A 19,033-nucleotide genomic window follows, 5' to 3' on the forward strand; every position below is an offset into this window, starting at 1 on the left:
GATGGTGATGGTGAAGGGCTTCTAGCAGCCCACACTGAACTGTTTAACTCTTTAAAGTATCTCTTTAAAGTATCTCTTTACAAAAGAGATTATTAGTAAACCCAAGAAAAAGTGCTGTGCAGGGAAGCACAGTATAACCTATTGAGATCAATAAAAGAAGGCCACGCAGAGCTCATAAGAAAAGCAAGGAAGGATTATAAGCAGGAATGCTCTAAGGCGCGTAGAAGCTGGGAAGAGGCCAGATCGGCAGCTATCTTGGAGACTGCTAAATCAAATGATACTTCCAGGTTCTGGAAACTGATAGCAGATGACAGTAGAGATCTTGCTTCTTTACCTGGCACATCAATTCTCTCTGCAGTATGGGCTGAGCATTTTGGTCAATTATACGAAGGACCATCTGAAGTATCTTTTAGGACCCCGACGATCCCATAATCCATGGGGCCACCCCGATTAAATTTACTTTAGCCGAAACAAGAGCTGCAATGATTCATTGATTTGGGGAAAGGCCCCTGGCCCTGATAAGATCCCGGGCGATCTATATAAAACAAGACCTGATATATGGGCACCTTATCTTAACCTAATCTGCAATGCAGTTGCAGCAGGAGCTCCTTCCCCATCTTCCTAAAAAGGGGCCGAGATAGTTCCCATCTTCAAAAAAGGTAGTCTCAATAATCCTGCCAATTATCGACCGATATGTCTACTTGATAACTCCCAAAAAATCGATGCAAAGCAACTTTTGTTCCATCTTGATGAATGGATTTCGGAGTCTGAAGCCATATCTGATTTACAAGCGGGTTTAGACCCGCAGTTAGCACCATAGACCAAGCCCTGAGATTCCTGGCAATCAAATGGAAGAATGTGGACCTGTGGGGGGGAAATCTGTATGTGGTCTTCATTGACCTTAGAGCTGCATTCGACTTGATCCCCAGGAATATGCAATGGTTAACACTTTCCATTATGGGGGTCCCATCCGGCCTCTTGAAACTCATTACCCAACTGCATGATAACACCTATGCACAAATCAGATGCGGCAACGAGGGTGAACTGACAGACCCTGTAGCTATCAAAAGAGGATTCAGACAGGGTTGTGTCCTGGCCCCCACTCTTTTTTTGCTTTACATAAACAACTGTATTCACTATTTAGAGAATTGTATAAACGACTTGCCCAAACTGGCTGGAAGGAAAATCCTGTGTCTACTATATGCGGACGACACAATCTTGCTAGCTAAATCACCAATGGGAATTCAAAATCTGGTCAACCAATTTTGTGTCTTTTGCAGAGACTATGGGCTGGATGTCAACGTCAAGAAAACAAAACTTATGATATACAGCACCTCAAGGAAACAATCTCGTGCAAGAATAGTAATGAATTCAATTCCGTTGGAAAAAGTGGAAGAGTTTGATTACCTAGGTATCAGGCTAACGAACACAGGTAACTGGGAGGCAGCTATTGATAAAGGGGCACTCATTATAAGCCAAAGAGGTGGGGCTCTAGTACCTAGGTATAGAAAGGCACCGAGTCCCCCCTGAATACAATCGCGGAGATTTACAATGTCCAAATCCGTGCGGGGGCCCTGTACGGAGTTGAAATTTGGGGTTCACGCAGAAAATGGGACATTCTACAAACTAAAGAAAACCATTTCCTCAGACAGGTTTCCAGGTTAGGGAAGGGCACACCAATGACCCCTCTCAGGCTCGACCTAGGATTAAATAGTATTAAAACCACAGCGGGTCTGAGACCACTCTCTTACTGGATCTGTCTATGGAAAACTGACAAACTTGAACCATTCAGGGTGGCGATAAGAGAACTTATAGCATCTCCCCAGGGATTGAAAAAATCCTTTTGCTGAAGGAGATAAAATCGGCCTGGGACAAATTAGGATTTCCCCACTATTGGAAACACCCTGAACTGATCCCTACTAATGCAAGGCAACTTGTCAAAAGGAGATATTGGGAGAAAACCAATGAAGATTTTTTGCATCGCAACAGGGCGGGCAGGCTAACAATAGAATTCCTCCAGCTCAAACACGAACCCCGGCCCGAGAACTTCATGGATCTCCCTATGCCTGCATATGCTTGTGCCTTCTCCAGCTAAGATATGGCACCTTGCCTATTAACAGCTACACGGCTCATTGGCCATCAAGCAACTCTTTGACTGACAGATGTATACTTTGCCTCCATTGTAAGGAAACAATTGAGCACATGTTGTTTTTCTGCCCCCTATACAAGAGCCCTAGAGGGAGGTGGATCATTCCTCTCTGCAAAAACTTATTACTGCAGGACCGAGCAAACGCCATCAGAATATGCAAATATGATACATCTATACTGGTAGTTAGCTCAGTCTAAATATCTATCCGAAGCCTGGTCTATCAGTCGTAGTTATATCTCAGCCATGGGTCCTCGAGTCGGCTAGGCACTTCTCTTGTTTACAGAAGGAGGTTTTAATAAGATATATTTGTTCCTGCTTTTTAACTTTTAGATGTGTTATGTAGTCTGATATTGATGTGAATTTTATTTAACTCTCATGTGGTCTCTTTAGGAACCTTTTTAGGAGCTCGCGGTCTCTTATATGAGAAGCTGAGACCCTATAAGTTTATAGAGATGAATTTCTAGCCTAATTGCTACGACACTTTATAAAACATTTTAGATATGACAAGAAATTCATTAGCTGATAAACCGGCCATGATATTGAGTACAGTTCCATGTAAGGCACTAACTGTATATATCTGCATGATGGACAAAAGTCTTTTATCCAAGTTTTTTATTATATTGTACGACTCTTTTTGTATTTTAAGTATGATCAAAGCCTTAGTTCTAAGGAACGCACTATCGATATTTATCTGATTGCCGGCTACTGGGTTTTATTAGTACTATGTATGATTGTTATTATGAATTTTAACGGCTCAAATTTTATTATGTAAGATTGACGTTTTGAATTTTAATGGTCCAAACTTTCAGACTGAATGAATATAAATAAAATAAAGAATTCTTTAGGAGGGAATTTATTTTTTAATTTAAACTTCAAAAAAATAACTTTCACTCAATTTAATATGTTTGTATTAAATAAATAACAACAGTTAAAAAATAGGTTAATAATGCTTTAGCATTTTCTTTAATTTTGTTGTATATTTAAAATAAATATATAAATGAATTTACATTAAGTTTAATATACAGATATTTTTAATATTTATTTTCGAGTTTAATAAACTACTTTTATTTTTCACTGGCCAGTCCCTGTGCCCAAACCTTGCTGCTCGTGGATGAAGGCCATACTTAGTGAGTTGATGGATACCCATTGGGAATAGGCATAGGGCCAGGCCTGAGGACAGACCTTGTGGTCAACCCCAGAAATGTGGTACCAGCACCAGATAGCATGGCACCCAGCTTGACACCCAGTAGGGTACCCCCACAACGCAGTACCAAAATAAAACAGATGAGAAGGGCCTGACATTAGATCATAACCTGTGGACAATTGCCATTGTCCAAGCCATAGATCGTGCACAGTGGGGACAGGGTCCCTGAAGTTGGTTGGGCCAAGCCAAACAAACACTGTGCTTGAGTGAAGGCCATGTGCAGCAGGTGGATTGGGTGTATGACCTTGCCAGGCCATTCAGCCAAGTCCTCTGTCCACTGCCGATCTCTATACACATTTGGGAGTTGGACACCCACTGGGTGTTGGCCATATGGTCAATTTTTAATATGCTCAAAAACGTCAGAAATTCACTGAAGAAATCAAAGGGTAAAGTGACATTATAGTGAGGTATTCTAGAGTGATCTTAGTTTATATTAACAAAGTCTCATAAAATCACCGCTTAAAAACAAATATTAAAGTGATGTTACATTTAGGTGTTGAATTAAGTTACAAACTTATTGTTAAAAACAAAAAACTCCATAAACTCTTACATTCTTTTAAAAACTAAGCTTGCTAATAAAGAGCCTTTAGTCATATACAGCAAAGAAGAACATTGTGTATATGTGTTTGTACATAGAATGGGGTGCAATAGGTAGTTCATGCTAAACAAGGCATAGGCTAAGTGCACCTGATGTGGGTTGCGAAGCATGGTTCAAAGTAGGCTGAGGCTTAAAAGCAAAGTCTGTTTAAAAAATCTGTGAAAAGAGCCAAAGTTTTTGTTAACAATAAATTATTCACCAGTGGATGTCTGGGCAAATGGCCATGTTAAAAAGTTGTAATTCAGTCCATGGACAAACTCTATGAAAAAATGGCATTCATAAGATGTGAAGGTTTGTTTCCAGAACTTCGCTATTTTTTATATATATCCTTTTATTTTGCCTATTCATAACATGCCCATCTAACATTCCCAAATATTTACAATATATTTTAAATCCTTTACAAATGTTCCTCAATGAAAGTAATACATATTACTTGAGAATCTGTATAACAAAAAAAATTACAATAAATATTTGTATACAAAAAGTGTTTTTTTGCCACAGATTGCAATGATTAATTACACCAGTGGTTCTTAACCTTTTCACTTTTGTCGATCCCTGCTTAATTATTACTGGAACCCAGGATCACTCTGAATCATTAAGGGAATCAGAGGACCCCCAAAATGAGTCATTTCTGAAAGCCACGGGCCCAGGCCTAAGCATTTTTGATGATTTGAACCACAATATATACACACAAAATACAGAAGCAAGCATTTATCAAATAAACATACAATTTATTAACTATTTATTTAATTAACAAACAAATATAAAAAGGCAAAATTTCAATTTTAAAAGGAGGTTGGAGCTTTTCTAAATTGACTTGAGGCCACTCATCATCCATACTATATTCTCTTTGATGCACTTGCACTGCTCTCAAGAAAAAAACTGAGGATACTAGCTTAATCTTTAGCTTTCAGTTTCAAATTGCTTCACATTTACAGAATGTTATAAAATTTTCAATTGTAGATTTTGTTTCTTTATTTATAAATACTTTGCTCATCTGTTAATGTTATTTCATTGTCTAATCAGTCACTGACCTACCGGACTTTGCGGACCTCCAGGGGACTGTGGACCACAAGTTATGAACCACTGATCTAAGATATTTCTGGAAATCAATGTTATTGTAAAAATGATTTTGAAGGGCAAATTTTGCAAAATAGATTTTACAAAAAGATTTCACATGCTACCTTTCCCACAATGCAAATAGTTGGACAGGACTCCCTTCCCAGGATTTCAGAGGGAACAAATCTCCCCAAAATGTGTTGGCGGGCAGGGGAAAGGCATTAACCCTGGGGAAATATATTATCCCTGTTGAGAAATAAAATAAAATAAAACATATTGGTGCCTTTGCACATTTGGCTGCTTTTTCCACTGGGCACAATTGTGCACTGCATGTAATTCAATACAGGGGGACTATGCAGGCTTCAAAAAAACTCAAACGAGTAGTGGAGCCTGGCCAATACAGCATGATGTAGGCATGCCTGTGGATCACTCCCAGTTCATGCAATGAGCTTGCAGGAAATAACCCACTCTCCTGGTACAAAACGTGGGAACATTGGTTGGGAGGATCCCCTGAGACCTTGGGTAACCATCTGTACATCGCTGCAATGAGAGAAATATAGCAAGCCCACTGACTGTATTAGTGGAGGAAGAGGAAATGGGAGGCAGCCATCTTTGCCTCACCTGTACTAGTGGAAGGAGTGGAAATGTGAGGCAGCCAGCTTTGCCTCACCTGTAGAACCGTAAGGCCTAGTTATCCATATTTCTGCATGAAAGGCATGCCTCAACAACTCACTGGATCATGCGAGGAGAGACAGTGGTAGGACATGCATCAGCATGACCTCATCCTCGGAGAAAGTATAAATGAGCTGTTCCACTGGCAGTAATTACAAAACCTGTGGCTAAGAAGTGAAACATGCGATTGCGGTGAGGCGGTGGGGTGGCCCCCATTAAAATTACTAATGCTACCTCTGGACCCTAACCTAAGCACTACCTTCTGCTCCCATAAGCAGAGATAAATCACTAGTAACTATTTTTGTGGATGAGCATCTATGTCTAGACACATTACTGGGCTCCAGCCAAGAATACAACCCTGATTCAGTGGCAGTCCTAGTACATAGTACTTTAATGGCCCAGATGCTAGGAAAAATATGTGAGTGCATACCCTGACCGCTTCAAGGAACAAATTTCTTGCTCCGGCTATAACACGTTTAAGCCTACATGCCCACATGCCTCATGAAGGAAAGCTCCTCCCAAAGAAAGGTATCGCTAGGGGAGACCCTGAACACTAGACGTCAGACAATTGAAGTGAGGATCATCAGTCGATTGCCACAGGGAGTCCATACACTTTCATCTGATTGTAATCATTGGTGTGTAGAGCCTGGCATGGATTGTTCGCTGTGGCGACCAGAATGCTAGGCCACAGTATTGCAGACTTGGAGAGATACCTCATGAAACATACAGAGTTCCTGAAAGCACAATGTGACCTAAGATCAGGCTGGTCTCCTCACCAACAGACTACAGACTACTCATCACCCTTCCAACAAACCTAGCCTCTAGCAGCATCCACAATGGCTGTCTCCAAAGGAGAGGGCTAACAGACCCTAACAAAGCAAGATTGCTTGGCACACATGCATGTCCAGCAGGCCATAACTTTCAAATAAAAGCTCCATACACTGAAAAATGGAAAAAGTAGCAATAGCTGATATTAATAAAGAAATGAGCATGCTTGAGAAAATAATCATTAGAAACAAGGGTGACATTTCTCAAATGTGGAATGAAATGGAGAAAGCCACCACCATGATCAGGTCGAGGGCAGAGAAAGTGGAGGACTTGAGAAAGAAACGCAAGGACATTGAAGACTGGTCCTGCTGGGGCATCATCAGGTTTGGCAATGTGAGAGAGAACACTGAAGGTTCTTGCATAGTTACATTTTTTGATTCTTCATTCACCCACATATTTGGAGAAGCTGCCCCATCAGCAATACCAATTGTAGGGACAAGGAAAATGGGCCCTCTAATTGTGCCATTCTGGGTGGGCCTTCTGGGTGTGCCCTCTCAAAGAGGAAACGAGACTGAGGTCAAGTGATATGATAGTGAAATTAGGGTCCTTTGAAACCTAGTACAGGATCTTGAGAGTGGCCAAACGCAAAAAGTAAATCAAATGGAATGATTGCAAGGTGCAACTATTTCAAGATTTGCCCTAGATGACTGTCATACTGAAGAACAATGATGGAGGTGGCACTGGAACTGAGGAACAAACAAATATGCTACAGATAGGCCTAACCTTTCACACTGGTGTGCACCCTAAAGGGTAAATCATGTTCATTCATAATGGTGGAAGAAGAACAATGCATGCAGGGATTAGCTGAAAAGAGAGAAGCCCCTGAGAGATCCAGAGGTAAGTCGGAGCATTTGAACAGAGGAGAGATACAGCAAAATAAATCAGGACAATCAAGGAGAGGCGGAAAGGGAGGGAATCTTGCTGGGGAAGTTCCATGAAAAACATTTTAAAGTAGCAGTTAGACCTGTCACGCATGGTTTCCCCTGTCCTTCTGCTTCTGACCTCTTGTTTTTGATCCCGTGCTAAATTTAGTTCTTCTTGGTTTTAAGACTCTGGCCACTTTACCACTGCTGACCAGTGCTAAAGTGCAACTGCTCTCTGTCTAAATTGTATTGGTGATTGGTTTATCCATAATTGACATATCTGATTTACTAATAAGTCCCTAGTATGGTGCACCAGATGTGCCCAGGGCCTGTAAATCAAATGCTACTAGTGTACCTGCAGCACTGATTGTGCTACCCAATTGAGTAACCCGGCAAACTTGTCTCAGGCCTGCCATTTCACTGCCTGTGTGTGTATATTTAAACTTGTATGTCGACTTGGCAGGTGAACCCACTTTCCAGACCCAAACCTTCAATTTTTTTTACGTGTAAGTTACCCCTAAGCTAGGCCCAAGGCAGCCCCATGGGCAGGGTGCAGTGTATTTAAAAGGTAGGACATGTACTTGTTTGTTTTTCATGTTGTGATAGTGAAATACGGATACATTTGGTTTTTACTATTGCAAGTCCTATCTCTTACATAGGCTAATGTGGAGATTGCCTTGAAATATGTTTTAAGTGTAATTTCCCATTTGGAGCAGACAGAGATGTGGAGTTTCTGGTCTCTGAACTCACAATTTAGAAATACATATTTTCGTGAAGTTGGTTTTTGAGTTGTAAGTTTGACAGTGCCACTTTTAGAAAGTGGGCATTTTCCTGCTTAAACAATCTGTGCCTCTGCCTGTCTGCTGGATATATGTCTGGGTCAGGATGACAGTTGGGCTGTTTGGCTTTCACTCTAGACAGTCACAGTAAGGGAGCTGAGGTGTGCCCTACCTACCATGATGGCCCATCACCAGGCTAATGGGTATTTGTGAGCTAGAGTGGGAGGAGCTGACACATGTCTGTCCTCACACAAAGCAGTCTCCATCCTTCTGGCATGTGTCTGGGGGCAGGGCAGGGAAAGGCAGGGTCTTGCGCACTACAATGATTTCTTTTTGATGTTTGCCTACTTCAAAGACAGAAATAAGTATAAGTACTGGACCTTCGACATCCCATAGTTAAAACACTTCTGGACTGAGGACATTCTGCCAGGAAGAAGAGATGGATGCTGTAGGAGTGACTGCCACTCTGCTCATTGCTTTGTTGTGCTGGCCACTGCTTGCTGCTTCTGTACTGGGAGTTGAAGGATTGGACTTTTTTATTTCTACATCATGCTTTGCAAGGTTCTCCAAGGGCTTGAACTGAGACTGCCTCCTATTAAGAAGGCTCAGGGATGTCAAAGTGCTAGTGCCTGAGCTTTTCTGCTGAAAGTCCTGACTTGCCAAGTGGTGCCAACTCCATGCCCTGGGCCCTTGAAAGTGTAATCTGGTGACCTGAAGGAGAAAATCTACGCACCAATGTGCCACAGCTGAGAAATCAATGCAGCTCCTGTCTCACGGCTGGAGAATCAACACTGCACTAGTCTCGCGGCTGCAAAATCGATGCAGCACCTGTTTCACCGTGGCTCCATCAACACAGCGCATCTAACATTTCCATGCATCATCCTTGGGTGTCAATTTTTCATCGACTCTGTACCACAGTAACAAACTATGTTGCGTGTCCAGAAATCAATGCACTGCCTTTCCTGTCAGAAAAGAATTGATGCATCACCTCTCCTGCCAGTAAGGAACCGATGCATCACCTTTCCTGTGAGAAAAGCATCAATGCATCACCTCCCCTGCTCAGTAAGGAACCAAGGTATCTCTGCCTTTTCAGCACCTCACCTCCCCTGTGGCCCGCACCGTCTTTGTTTCTCAAGCATCCCTGGTACTTTGTGCTAAAAAGATAGAATCATTGATTCCTATGGATTAAGACTCATTTAAACTTTTTAAAAGTGATATCTTTACTTAGGAATGTTGGATTTTTGTCGATTTAGTCTTGTTTTACTTAGATAAATATTGGCAATGGCAATTTTTCTAAACTGGTGTGGAGTACTTTTATTGTGTTTTCAGTGTTACTATGTATGTGTACAAATACTTTACACATTGCCTCTGTGATAAGCCTGACTACTCATGCCAAGCTTCCCAGGGGGTGAGCAAGGGTCATCTTAGCTGTGTGGCTCCCTTATGCTGATTAGAGTGAGCATCCCTTCTTGGACAGGGTGCAAACCGCTGTCAACTAGAGACACCATTTCTAATAGTAGCTGAACCTGGGGAGGCACTGCCAAGTAGGAATAGGTCGGGTGATGTTAGCACGTCTGACCTTAATAAGTAAACGTGCAAGGGGACGCAAATAGGTTGATAAAGCTTTTGACTCACAATTAAGATGTTCCCACCATAATTCTAGTATATGCAGGTCAATAATCAATAACCAATACACACTATTAACAATCAACAATAATCAATAACAGTAATATTCAATAGAGTCAGTAATTGTCATGCACCATGACCTTTCAGTCATGAATAACCACACCTCTTAGAAAATGTTAGAATATTTATTTCCCTATATTAACAATGCTAAGGTCATAAAGATTAATCTCAAAATCAAATCAAACACATACAGAAACAATACCCGCTGTCCAAAGCGGCAGAAGAAACGCAATCTAAACAAAGTTTGAACTACGACACACTCTAAGGTTATGGTGCAAATTAATAACAAGGTCAACTGAGTCAATATGATCACATACATTTATGTTCAGCAGAGAAATTCATCAAGCATTATTCCCTATTAGCAGAATTTCATTAGTGAGAATCCTAAACTAACATCAGATTAGCATCAGCATGTTGGGCTTCATGCAAAACAATTTAGTAACATGTATTTGGAGAAACATCTACCTATGGCCCTATCAAAACAGTGCGGTTGGTACCTTTAAAGAAAAAGCAAATATGCAGAACAGACACATAGCTACGAGTTATACCTCTCCTCAATTGGATCAGCAACACAAGATAGTCTTCGTCATCAGGACATCAGTCAATCAGTCAATCAGCAAGGCATCGGAATTCAGCATCAAAGTTCAGAAAACGCAAAGTCTTTAACCCGTTGCCCACCATAGACGTAATGGTTACGTCTGTGGCTACACCTCTCAGGCACCACGGACGTAACCATTACGTCAAGGTATCAGCCCTCGGGGAAATCGCTAGCGCTCCCCCCGAGGGCCGCCCCCCACCCCTCCTGGTCAGGGTTGGAAGGGGAATCGCTTCCCCTTTCAACCCCAACCCCCTCATGACATCGCGTGCTGACATCATCAGAGGGTGCAAGACGTGCTGAAAGCCATTTGCTCCAGCACGTCTACGGAGGAACAGGTAAGTTTTTCCTCCGGGCGGTGGGGGGGGGGGAGGTTCACAGAAAAAGAGGCATCGGGGGAAAGGAAAGGGTTTTCCTTTCCCTCAATGTCTGTTTCAGTATTCAGCAGGAATGCCCACTAGACACCAGGGAATTAGTGTGTGTGTGTATGTGTGCTTTTACAGTGTGGGGGAGCGACCCCTTGGACAAGGGTCACTCCCCTTGGAGGTCATTACATTTATTATTGTTTTGGGAATATCAGCCTTTTATTTTTAGGTCAATCTGCCCCCAAGGGGAGCAGAAAGCCACTAGAAACCAGGGATTGTTTTTGTGGCTGTTTTTTTGTGTTGGAGTGTCGCTCCTTGGGCCAAAAGCACTGTTGGGCAGTTCTGCCCCCATGGGGCAGATCTGCATATTTGTTTTTTTTTGGCCCATGTGCTCCCAAGGGGGACAGAATCAACTTAGCGCCAGGGATCATGTGTGTGTGTGTATATGTGTGTGTGCATTGAGTAGGGGGGTAGCCCCTTGGGCAAGGGTCACCCCCCAAAGGGGGCAATATAATCTATGCCACTGGCCTATTTTTTTTGGCCCTTCTGCCCCGGGGGGCAGAAACCATAAAGACGCCAGGGATATTTTATTTTTTCTTTCTTTTGGTTCTTTTTTGTGTTGGGGGCCCCCCCTTGGGCAAGGGTTGCCCCCAAGGGGCAAAAAGCACTATTGGGAAGTTCTGCCCCCTTCTGGGCAGATCGGCCTATTTTGTTTAGGCCCATCTGCCCCCAAAGGGGGCCGAATCCACTTAGTGCCAGGGGTGATTGTGTGTGTGCTTTGTGTGGGGGGTGGCCACTTGGGCAAAGGTCTCCCCCAAAGGGGGAAATATATTCTATGCAATTTCTGCCCCCCTTGAGGGCAGATTGGCCTATTTCTTTTAGGCCCATCTGCCCCCAAGCAAAGAACACTAGACACCAGGGAAAATGTATAAATGGTTTGTGACGGGTGTTTGTCAACTGGCAAAATATTTGCATTTATGATAATAACTATTTATTTCTCCTTTTTGTTCTAGCTCAAAGCTTTTGCTTCATTTGCTGTGGCTTGTTGCAGTTTTGGCAGTGGTTGTCCTGCGGTTTGTGTAGTTGCATGTTTTAAGTAAGTAAATAAATTTACTCCAAAGGAGTATTGTTGCCATTGATGAATGACATGTTTGTAGGTGGTGTACTGAATGCAGGATTGTGTGTGAAATTGTCCCTAGGTTTATGCACAATGATATTTGTGTTGACTTATGTCTAATTTGCTTTTCTTTTTTTCTTTTTAGTGGGATATCATTGGTGATTGCTGTGGCTGTGGAGAGTATTTGCTGGTGAGTCAAGCTTTTTCAGGCAAGTGAGCGGTATAGATTTTGAGTTTATAACTCTTAGTGATAAAGCTACACTTTGTTTATTACTTATCTTACACAGTGCTGGTTGTTGGTGGTGCATTTGTCCAGTTACTTTTTGTAGGAAGGATCATGGCTAGCCGTAGGATGACTGCTCAGCAGGTTGTTGGTGTGCTTTTTTAGTCATCTTCTGACCATGATTATGAGACTGACTCTGCATCTGAGGCAGAGGAGGAAATGCAAGATTCGGGAAGTTAATTTTCTGTCAGAGAGGAATCATCTGATGATGAAGCCACTTTCAGTGCTGATGAAGGGCCTGTATTAGAGGAGGACACCAATGTGCCAATGATGCAGCAGCCAGTGGCTAAAAGGCTTCCCATTGGAAGACCTGGCAGATGGGTTGCACCAAACATGGAACAGCAACAGTTGCCTGCGTTTACTGGTTTCCCAGGGTGTTGAGTTAATACGGAAAAAAAATTCCTGTCAACTTCTTTGAGTTGTTCCTCTCCGAAAGAACCCAAAGAACCCAAAGAGTTTGCCTCCCTCCATTCTGGTCTAAAGCCACCAAGACCATTTGTGGGGTCCCTCAAGGATCCTCACTGAGCCCCACCCTGTTCAATATCTACATGGCTCCGCTCGCCAGCATCGTTCGCCCGCACGGCCTCAACATCATTTCATACGCCAACGACACCCAGCTCATCCTCTCCCTCACGAGGAACCCATTGATCGCCGAGAACAACCTACACGCCGGAATCCTTGCCATCGCTAGCTGGCCACCTCAGGAAAAAACAAAATCATCATCTTCGGATCCAACAAGACAGCATGGAACGACTCTTGGTGGCCTTCCACCCTAGGACCACCCCCAACTCCCACCACCCATGCACGCAATCTCGGCATCATACTTGACTCGTCTCTCTCCATGACTCAGCAAATCAACGCCATATCATCCTCCTGCTTCAACACCCTCCGCATGCTACGCAAGACCTTCAAGTGGATTCCAATAGAAACCAGAACGGTCACCCACGCCTTCATCAGCAGCAGACTGGACTACGGCAACGCCCTCTATGTAGGGACCACAGCCAAGCTTCAGAAAAAACTCCAGCACATCCAGAACGCCGCCGCATGTCTCATCCTCAACCTCCCTCACCACGAGCAGACCTCCACCCACCTCAGATCCCTACACTGGCTGCCCATCAACCAAAGGATCATCTTCCAAATCCTAATCCACGCTTACAAAGCCCTCCACGACACCGGACCGGCCTGCCTCAACGATGAATCAACTTCCACGTCCCGACCCACCAGCTCCACTGATCTTGCCCTCGCAACAGTGCCCCGCATCCAAGGCACCACCTCCGGCAGCAGATGCTTCTCCCATCTTGCCACCAAAACCTGGAAATCCCTCCCCACCAACCTACGCAAGACTCAGGACCTCCTAACTTTTGGGAAGCGCCTCAAAACATGGCTCTTTGAGCAGTAACACACACCCCCAGCGCCTTGAGACCCTACTGGGGTGAGTAGCGCACCTAAGAAATTTGATTGATTGATGATATATTTTTGGAAGAGATTGTTGAGCAGACTAATTTGTATGCAGAGCAGTATTTGAGGGACAACGCTGCCAGACTTAGGCACACTCTAGATCTAGCCGGTGGATTCCCACAAATCTGGAAGAGTTGAAAGAGTTCTTGGGTTTAACTTTTTTGATGGGGCTGATAAGGAAGCCATCACTGTCTTCATATTGGTCTACTAGTCCCTTGTTGGCAACTGCTATGTTTCCTGTGATCATGAGTCGTAACCGGTATGAGCTTATCCTTCGGATGTTGCATTTTGGAAATAATGCTTTAGGCTTGTCACAAGATCACCCTGATTCTGACCATCTTTTTAAGATTAGACCTGTCCTTGATCATTTGGTAGATCGGTTTTCAGAGATCTATGTTCCAGGCAAAGAAATATCTGTTGATGAGTCTTTGGTCCTGTTCAAGGGTAATTTGGTTTTTAGGCAGTACATTCCTAGCAAGAGGACACGGTATGGAATTAAATTGTATATGCTATCTGAAAGTAGTACAGGATATGTTTATAATTTCCAGGTCTACACTGGTAGGGATTCCAGTATTGACCCCCCTGGTTGTCCACCCCCTTTTGGAGTTAGTGAGAAAATTGTGTGGGAACTTGGTAGACGACTGTTTAACAAAGGTCACCATTTCTATGTAGATAACTTCTACACTGGAGTTCAGCTGTTCAAGGAGTTGTTCAGAGTGGACACTGTTGCTTGTGACATAATCCACTCTAATCGGAAAGGCTATCCAAGAGAGCTTGTCTGTAAAAAACTTGAGAAGGGACAGTGCCGTGCCTTGTGGAATGATGAGCTGCTAGGTCTGAAATTTGTAGACAGGGGGGATGTGTACAAGCTAACTACCATTTATGTTGAGAGTACTTCACATGTGGCTGTTTGAAGTCAAGTTGATGAAGTGTGAAAACCTGTGAGCATTTTAGACTACAATAGGCACATGGGTGGTATTGATAGAGTAGATCAGAGGTTGGAACCTTACACTGCTGCTCGTAAGTTTGGTATAAGAAATTAGCGGTTCACCTGTTCCACTTGGCAACTTTTAATGCTTTTGTTGTCTTCAAGGGTAGTTCTCCAGAATCAAGGATGACATTTGTGAAATTTCAGTAGTCTATCATAGCGAGCCTTGCTGTGCTGGAACAGGCAAGAGTTCCTAGAGAAGCAGTGGTGGCGGATGTGGCTAGATTGAAAGATCTTCACTTTGCTGAGCACATTCCTCCATGGTCAAAAAAAACTTTCCTGCTAAGAGATGTAGAGTCTGTGCTCGAAGAGGTATCAGGAAGGAGACTAGGATGTACTGCCCTGATTGTCCTTCAAAGCCTGGGCTGTGTGTGGGTGGCTGTTCCAGGAGCTACCACACACAGAAGAATTATTGGGAAATACCGGGAGCATAAACTGCTGTTTTATATTTTCATATGTTCAGTTTCACGGTTGCCATTACTGTCATGTATTCAGTTAGGGCTTTTGTGTTTGTAGTTCTGTACTTATTTATAATTAGTGGTTTCTTTGTTGTTTAAAAACAAAAAAAAAGTGATGGTGGTGTGCATGGACTGGTGCTTGATGGCGGTGTGTGTGGGCTGGCGCTTGGCTGGCGGTTTGTGTGGGGTGTTGCTTGGCTGGCGGTGTGTGTGGCGTGGCGCTTTGCTGGCGGTGTGCGTGGGGTGGCAGTTAGCCGGAGGTGTGTGTGGGGTGGCGCTTGGCTGGCAGTATGTGTGGGGTGGCGCTTGGCTGGTGTTCATGGGGTGGCGCTTGGCTGGCGGTGTGCGTGGGGTGACGCTTGGCTGGCGGTGTGAGTGTGGTGGCGCTTGGCTGGCGGTGTGCTGGAGTGGCACTTGGCCAAACGCCAGTCCACACACATCAGCTGGTGTGATTGCTCTGCTGTAATCAGGTGTTGCAGCACAACCGTGACACGCTAGGTGTCTCGGGTGGGACCCCGACGAGGAAGCATGCCACCAACTTGGTTGGTGGGTGAGGGGTCTTTTTAACATAACCTAAGTGCGTTTCTTTTCACAATTTTAGTGTTTGGAACATCACATAAGTACGTGGACGCATAAAAATGATCTATTGCAAAACTACATGTGTTTGGGGGGGAGGCACCTAAGTATTTGGTCCCGGGTGCGGCCTTCATCTGTGGAAACCTACCAAACCCAGACATGTTTTAAAACTAGACACCCCAATAGGTCCAAGGAGGTGTGCCTTGCCTGGATCCCCCAAAATTTTCTTTCCCAGACTCCTCTGCAAACCTCAAAATTTGCTTAAAAAAGCATATTTTCCTAACTTTTCTTTGTAGGATCACCGCTCCGGCACAAATTTCCTACCACCCAGTGTTCCCCCTCAGTCTCCCAAGTAAAATGATACCTCACTTGTGTGGGTTCCCAAAGCAGAGTCAGCCTAAAATATGTATAAAAGAAAAATATGTGCTTATCAACTTGCTGTGCTAACCTCTCAATCTCTACAGATTATTGGCATTTTTTTGTTGCAGTCACCTGGGCCACCCACACAAGTGAGGTATCATTTTTATCAGGAGGCTTGGAGGAACGCTGGGTGGAAGGAACTTTGTGGCTCCTCTCATAGTGCAGAACGTTATGTCACCGAAATATGAGGAAAAAGTGTTTTTTGGCCCAAATTTTGAGATTTGAAAAGGATTCCTGGTTACAGAACTTGGAGAGGTCCCCACAAGTCACCCCATCTTGGATTCCTCTAGGTGTCTAGTTTTAAAAAATGAACAGATTTGGGTGGTTTCCCTAGGTGCCGGCTGAGCTAGAGGCCAAAATACACAGCTAGGCACTTTGCAAAAAACAGCTCAGTTTTTTGGGGGGAAATGTGATGTGTCGACATTGTGTTTTGGGGCATTTCCTGTCACGGGCACTAGGCCTACCCACACAATGTGAGGTGCCATTTTTATCGGGGGAACGCTGGGTGGAAGGAAAGTTGTGGCTCCTCTCAGATTCCAGAACTTTCTGTCACCGAAATGTGAGGAAAACTTTTTTTTTAGCCACATTTTGAGGTTTGCAAAGGATTCTGGGTAACAGAACCTGATGAGAGCCCCACAAGTCACTCCATCTTGGATTCCCCTAGGTGTCTAGTTTTAAAAAATGTTCAGGTTTGGTAGGTTTCCCAAGGTGCCGGATGAGCTAGAGGCCAAAATCTACAGCTAAGCACTTTGCAAAAAACACGTCAGATTTCAATGTAAAAATGTGATGTGTCAATGTTGCGTTTCCTGTCGCAAGCATTAGGCCTACCCACACAAGTGATGTGCCATTTTGTGATCGGGAGACTTGGGGGAACACAGAATTAGCAAAACAAGTGTTATTGCCCCTTGTCTTTCTCTACATGTTTTCCTTCCAAATGTAAGACAGTGTGTAAAAAAGACGTCTATTTGAGAAATGCCCTGTAATTCACATGCTAGTATGGGCACCCCAGAATTGAATTCAGAGCTGTGCAAATAACCACTGCTTCTCAATACCTTATCATGTGCCCATTTCGGAATTACAAAGGTTTTCTTGAGACCTATTTTTCATTCTTTACATTTCAGCAAATTAATTGCTGCATACCCCTTATAGAATGAAAACCCATTGAAGGTGCAACTCATTTATTGGCTCTGGGTACCTAGGATTCTTGATGAACCTAAAGCCCTATATTTCGCTGCAACCAGAAGAGCCAGCAGATGTAACAGCATATTGCTTTCAAAAATCTGACATCACAGGAAAAAGTTACAGAGTAAAATGTTTAGAAAAATGGCTGTTTTTTTCACCTCAATTTCAATATTGTTTTCATTTCAGCTGTTATTTTATGTATGAAACCCTTGTAGGATCTACACAAATTACCCCTTGCTGAATTCAGAATTTTGTTTACTTTTTAGAAATGTTAAGCTTTCCGGGATCCAGCATTGGTTTCCCACCCATTTCTGTCACTAACTGAAAGGAGGCTGAACCCACAGAAAATAGTATAAATGAGGTATGTCCCAGTAAAATGCCAACATTGTGTTGAAAATTTGGGTTTTCTGATTCAAGTCTGCCTGTTCCTGAAAGCTGGGAAGACGGTGATTTCAGAACTGCAAACCCTTTATTGATGCCATTTTCAGGGAAAAACCCACAAGCCTTCTTCTGCAGCCCTTTTTTCCCTTTTTTTTAAAAAAAAACTAACAAACTTTTTGCTATATTTTGGCTAATTTCTTGGTCTCCTTCCTGGGAACCCACAAACTCTGGGTACATTCTAGAATCCCTAAAATGTTGGTAAAAAAGGACTCAAATTTGGCGTAGGTATCTTATGTGGACAAAAAGTTATGAGGGCCTAAGCGCGAACTGCCCCAAACAGCCGAAAAAAGGCTTGGCACCTGAGGTGGAAAAGGCATGGCAACGAAGGGGTTAAGCAATAAAGTTAAGCACGTCTCTTGTCAAGACACAAAATGGGCAAGAAAGAGCTCTTGGCAAATGGCAAATGCTGGTTTATTCCCAATGCAGTCTCGTTAAGTTGAATTCACTAAAACTATTTCCCAAATCCCTATTGGTCAAGGGATCGCATGTTCACACTTAGGGCCAGATGTAGCAAAGGATTTGCGCGTCGCAAACGGCGAAAATCGCCGTTTGCGAGGCGCAAATGCCTCTTTGCTATGCAGAAATGCATATTGCGAGTCGGGACTGACTCGCAATATGCATTTCAGAATCGCAAATAGGAAGGGGTGTTCCCTTCCTATTTGCGATTCAGAGTGGCATGCAATACCATTCGCGACCGCATATGCGGTCGCAAATGGTATCGCAGTTACCATCCACTTCTAGTGGATGGTAACCCACTCGCAAATTGGAAGGGGTCCCCATGGGACCCCTTCTTCTTTGCGAATGGACCCAAAACAATTTTTCAGGGCAGGTAGTGGTCCAAGGGACCACTACCTGCCCTGAAAAAAATACCGAAACTAAAGGAAAACGGGCTACATTTAAAAAAAAAAAAACTGCTTTATTGATAAAGCAGTCACGAACATGGAGGTCTGCTGACGACAGCAGGCCTCCATGTTTGCAAGTGCCTAGACTCGCTATGGGGCCGCAATTTGCGACCCACCTCATGAATATTAATGAGGTGGGTCATTGCGACCCACGTCTGAGACACCGTTCTGCATTGGAAATTGCGACTTGCAATTTGCGAGTCGCTCCGACTCGCAAATTGCAAGTCGCAATTTCCAACTTTGCTACATCTGGCCCTTAGTCCAATAAAACTAAAACTCCAAATCTATGAATTCTATCATTACACCGTTCACATTTCGCTGATTGTTTTTTCCTGCAATGTCCTCATCATCCGGCTCGTCAGGTAACAATATTGTTGCAGCTTCTACTCCAGTCAGTGTCTCCATTGTTC

General features: G+C 43.5%; 1 long non-coding RNA gene across 1 annotated transcript in view; it reads left to right on the forward strand.

Moving 5' to 3' along the window:
• Window positions 1-19,033, forward strand: part of LOC138247238 (uncharacterized) — a 60,709-nt gene that overhangs the window by 13,419 nt on the left and 28,257 nt on the right. The window contains exons 2-3 of the long non-coding RNA XR_011194379.1: window positions 11,812-11,894; window positions 12,061-12,105. This is a non-coding gene — a long non-coding RNA (uncharacterized lncRNA). The remainder of the gene's footprint in view (window positions 1-11,811; window positions 11,895-12,060; window positions 12,106-19,033) is intronic.

Source organism: Pleurodeles waltl, chromosome 7 (genome assembly GCF_031143425.1).
Source record: "Pleurodeles waltl isolate 20211129_DDA chromosome 7, aPleWal1.hap1.20221129, whole genome shotgun sequence".
NCBI lineage: Eukaryota > Metazoa > Chordata > Amphibia > Caudata > Salamandridae > Pleurodeles > Pleurodeles waltl.